We start from the raw sequence: 5,548 nt of genomic DNA, 5'->3' as shown, positions 1-5,548 counted from the left end.
TCCAGGGATGGCGAATCCACCACCTCCCTGGGCAGCCTATTCCAATGTCTAATAACCCTTTCAGTGAAAAAAAATTCCTAATATCTAATCTAAACCTTCCCTGACATAACTTGAATCCATTTCCTCTCATCCTATCACTTGTCACCAGGGAGAAGAGGTCAGCCCCCATCTCTCTACAATCTTCTTTCAGGTAGTTGTAGAGGGTGATAAGGCCTCCCCTCAGCCTCCCCTTCTCCAGGCTAAACAGCCCCAGTTCCTGCAGTCGTTCCTCTGCCCCACTGCACGGGGTTGTTCATGAAGTTCAACAAGGCCAAGTCCTGGGTCAGGGAAATCCCAAGAACAAATAAAGGCTCAGCAAAGAATGGATTGAGAGCTGCCCTGAGGAGAAGCATTTGGAGGTGTTGGTTGATGAGAAGCTCAACATGAGCCAGTAACGTGCACTCACGGTCCAGAACGCCAACCACATGCCGGGCTGCAGCAAAAGAAGCATGGCCAGCAGGGCGAGGGAGGTGATTCTGCCCCTCTGCTCCGCTCTCGTGAGGCCCCACCTGGAGTACTGCATCCAGCTCTGGAGTTCCCCACATAAGAAGGACATGGACCTGTTGGAGCAGGTCCAGAAGAGGGCCACGAAGATGATCAGAGGGCTGGAGCACCTCTCTTGTGAAGACAGGCTGAGAGAGTTGGGGCTGTTCAATCTGCAGAAGAGTCCAGGGAGACCTTCTAGCCCCTTCCAGTACCTAAAGGGGGCCTGCAGGAGAGCTGGGGAAGGACTCTTTATCAGGGAGTGTAGCGATAGGACGAGGGGTAATGGCTTAAAACTGAAAAACAGGTAGATTTAGATTAGATATTAGGAAGAAATTCTTTAATGTGAGGGTGGTGAGACACTGGGACAGGCTGCCTAAAGGAGTTGTGGGTGCCCCATCCCTGGAGGTGTTCAAGGCCAGGCTGGATGGGGCTTTGAGCAACCTCGGCTGATGGGAGGTGTCCCTGCCCATGGCAGGGGGGTTGGAACTGGATGATTTTTAACATCCCTTCCAACCTAAACCATTCTATTATTCTATGATTCCTCTGCTCTCATCACCCTCCCAGAACAGCAGAGAAAACGATTTGCTCAACCCTTTCCTTCCTCATTGTCTTGTCGGTGGGGTGCAGCTGGCAAGGGGAGTTTCCTTAAGCACTGCAGTGGGCTAAAATGGGGAAGTTCTCACCACTTTGGTTACTGCAAGGAGGGAGGTTTTTCTTCCCTTGATGTGCAGCATGAGCAAGGAGAGAGCGCCCTGCCCAAGTACCGTCATGTAAATAGGTGTGAGAATAATTAGTATTGCTTTCTTGCCAAATAATCTGCTTCTGTCATGGCTTGCTAGTATAAGAAGGCCAAAGCTGTGTATGTCACTGTCGACTTACCCCTCAGAAAGACGTCCCAGATCCTTTCCCAAGTCCCAGCTCCATCGCTCCTGCCCTTTCTTCCACATTTCTGATAACCTTTACAAACACTAATTGTTGTTGCCTTGGTCATTTGTCATCATCAGCAGTAATCTCAAAATTTCCGATGTAGTAGGTAACTTCTGTTTGTCCAACAAAAACATTTCTTTAAAACACAATGCCTTGTTAAATTGATTGCTCTTTATGGCATTTAATTTTCCTCTACCATATTCTACCACAGATAAGTCTGTCATGGAGTTCTTTTGCTTAAAGAATTTGTGAACTATTTTGCTTCCCCCACCTACACCTTAGGTGAAATTTCCAGTCACTTCCCTTCTCTGCCCTCAGGGCAGGCACTCTGGAGAAATGTGAATTTCATTGGATGTTGTGTAAAACTGCCAGTCAGGTATGAGGAATTCAAAGGCATGAAGAACTTCATTCATCTTCTAATATGCCAGACTGGACAGGTCAAATAACACTCTATTATAATATTGAAAAAATACTGAATTAATTTTCATTTACTAGCTGTTTCATATCCCTTCAGGTTAGATGTTCTTTTGGGGTATTTTATGTCACCACTGATACATCAGTTGCCTTGATAGAGGATTGAGTTTTCTTCACAGTAACCAATTTTCAGTCAATTACTTGCATGCTAATAATTGTCTTCGTAGTGGTGTGTAGAACTAAGGTGGATTGTTGTGCTCTATATCAATTTATAAAAAAAAAAGGGGGGGGAAGAAATATGTTACGGCTCTTCAAAGGCACAATGTCTGTGTATCAGGAGACATGAAGCTTGAGTTGTGCAGTTAAAGAAGTCATGCAGATGTTGCTTGTCAGTATTCTAAGGAGAACTTAGACTGCTGCAGATGCAAAAGATTTTCCTGTCATAGAAGCAACAGTACATCACTGAAATGTAAAAACGCTCATTTTTTTATGGGCAGCATGATACTAACTACTCTGTGGTGATAAATGTAGTCCCATAAGGAATTAATATTTCTTACCCTTTGTTACACTCTTAACTAGAAGACGTATCTTACCATTGTAGTCACAGATTGTATGAACCCACTGTGATAAAGCCGTTTTTTTCCAGCTGGAACAGCGAAATGGTTTGGAATAGATGTCTTGGGCTGCTTTAGTTTGGGGTGAAGTAAGGAATGTGCCATGCAGTATGAAAATCATTGAATAGGATTTTGATGATTGTTGGGTAATCAAATATTAGGAGGGAGGCTAACGACTCATAATTTGAGGATTAGGATGCATGTATTTCTGTATTAACCCATGTGGAAAGCATTGCATCAACATTTAACAATGCTGTTTTTCTAGCCAGTCATAAGATCAAATTCTGTTGTTCTGGTGCTTCTCTGTCTTTGGCTGCTGAGATAGCTAACTGAGCAAAGAAAAGCCCGACATGGATTCAGATTCAAAAAGGTTTTTCTTTATTTACATGAAAATTATAAAGCCTAATTATGTGTTTAAATGAAAATTTGCTTTTGAAGTAACTGACCGGACTATCAGGAGTTTCGGCTGTGGCATTCTGTTGATCAAAGGGTTTGACTCTAGTGTGTTACTATTTATATTTTATAAAGCTGATAATAAAATTTCTCCCACATTCCTTATTACTCTTGTAGATGAATATGTAAATTTTTCCCCATTTACTCTTACCTCATTGTATATGAAAATGATTGTGCATTCTTTTTAATATCTCCAGAAGTTAATCATACAGGACCTGATTCTTAAAATGAAAGATTTGCTTATTTATCTGAAATGGTTTTCTTTGATTGAGTTGATTATTAATCTGCCACCAGGGGGCAGTAATTCCATTTCCTAAATCCGATCTTTTAACATCAATACACACTAGAGCGGTGGTTTCATTAAAATTTTTGAGGGACTATATGTGAAAGTCAAAACATACTTTTCTTAGAAATAGTTCTCTTGCATAATTTAATGCCAATTACCTTAATATTTTAATATTTTACTCTGGCATACTTAGGCATGTAGGTTTTACTTTTATTCTGAGCAGCTGAAATTAGGCTGCTTGTAAAAGTTTTTACTTGGGAACCTCATGCACCTTCTAATAGTGCAGGGTTTGGACTTCATGCAAAATAGGTTTTTTTGTGTTTTTTTATACATTGCAATTGTAATATTTTAAAATTTATTTTGAATGCCATTACTTTCCTGTTCTTCTTTTATCTTTTTGTTACACTAATGTCCTAGTAATATTTACTAGCCTATATATGTAATGCTGAATTTGGGAATTATATCACCGGACAGGTACCTTTATCTCCTTATATGATATATATTTGTTTTATACGTGTGCATATTAGTTGCAACATACTGCAGTTAAAGCCAACGCTGCCTTCTGTAAAGATCTGTACAATTCTGTGTCAAATGTAATCTTCACTTTAATGATAATAATTTTCTAACTGTATCTTCCATTAGGTCCGTATGTATTGTTGCAAAGATGAACCAGAGGAAATATGTTTCTGCAAAAGTACAAAATCATGGAAAACGGAAATAGGTGTAAGTATTTGTTTAAACTGTGTAGAATCATAGAATCATCTATATGTTTGTATATTGCTATGTCTATGTATAAACTTCCTAGCCTCCCTAAGGTCCTACTAAGGTCCTCACCACTGCATAACAATTAAGCATAAAGGTGTGGAACACTACTAGGTAATTTTTTACGCTGTAAAATGTAATGATTTCAGTCTGGTTTTGGTAACAGTAGTCTTTCTTGATGTGCTCAGCTTAACCCGGTTGTTCTTGTATACATGGCAAAGAGTCATCCATTAATTTAAGAGGTCAAATCTCTTATTCCTTTACTTTGTTGTATGAGGAAGGTTGAGTTGGTTAATGAGATCTGAACAGCACAGTGCTAAACAATGTTCTCTTTTCTGATGTGCTGAACTGCACACTTGAAATAAAATTAAAAGTCATGGATGTAGTATCATGTTGGGGATGTAGGTTTCAGGCCATTTTATAAACTGAAGCCCTTACTTTTTGTACCTGTAATCCAGAAAGGAAATTATATAGATGGAAAAAGTACCCTTAAGGTGACATTAGCGTTATGTAAATAGCCAGTGCTTGGTGCATATGAACACTGGTGTATTTTATTGAAAAGGTTCGGTGAATATTGTGTTCTTGGTAAGGTTTTGAAACTTGTCAGCAAGCCATCTCCCATCTGAAAGAGGACGAGGATTTATAGGCAAAGGTCTTAACTGAGCTTGCTGGAAACTTTCATCCGTGCTAAGGAGTTTATAAACAGAAGATTCCTGTTGCAAAAGGGCATTATTATATTTGTTGTTTTTATCTTTTGAGTTGCAGAGGAGGTCCAGAATTGCCTGATGTATTTCATTTTGTCAGCTTTAAATGTATGGAAAAGTTGAAGTATGTCCTCATAAGGTGGAGGAGGACATATATCTTTATATATGTTTTTTTTTATATATATATCTCTATTTATCTTTATATCTTGAGTTTCAAAGTATCTTTGAAGTTGGGTGTTTTTTTTTTCCTTAGGTGAAGATTTCCCCGTTGCAGTCTTTGTATTATTTAAAATTTATTATTTAATTTTATTTCATAATATGATAGAGTGTTCTATAGCACCTTGCTCTTATGTGTGCACTGAGGCTTATGATCTAGCACACTCACTGGCGGTGGGGTTGTCGCTAGGTGCATGAAAGTAATTCTAGCCTAATAGGGAAGCGTTTGGGTTGGCCACTGCCATCCTTTCTTCCAGTTTCTCACTCTGCCTTATAGCAGCGAGAACATGAAACGGCTGAGAAATGTTGGGGCACCTGTTCTGTGCTTAGGGAAGGGTAGAGGAGAAACAGATTCAGGGAAGGTGGGTTACCTGCCACTTGGAGGCATACTGTAGGAGGATGCTGGAAAAGCAGAAAACACTGGGAAAACTCAGGTAGTTATTTCCGTTTTGGAGGCATCTGCATTCCAACCATCCATGCTGTGCTTGTTCAGGCCCAGTGCTTCCATGTTTCACCATTAGGGAGTAACACCCTCTGTGAACAGGTCCTAGCCCTCCAGCAAGGTTAGATCACCTCCATCCCCAGACAGTTGAAGCTAAGCAGACTTTTCTACCCCTCTTCTTATCCCTTCCTTCCTCTCGCTTTGC

Source organism: Charadrius vociferus, unplaced genomic scaffold, assembly GCF_000708025.1.
Source record: "Charadrius vociferus isolate BGI_N301 unplaced genomic scaffold, ASM70802v2 scaffold267, whole genome shotgun sequence".
NCBI lineage: Eukaryota > Metazoa > Chordata > Aves > Charadriiformes > Charadriidae > Charadrius > Charadrius vociferus.
The sequence above is the reverse complement of the archived record's forward strand: the minus strand, read 5'-3'. Positions refer to the sequence as shown.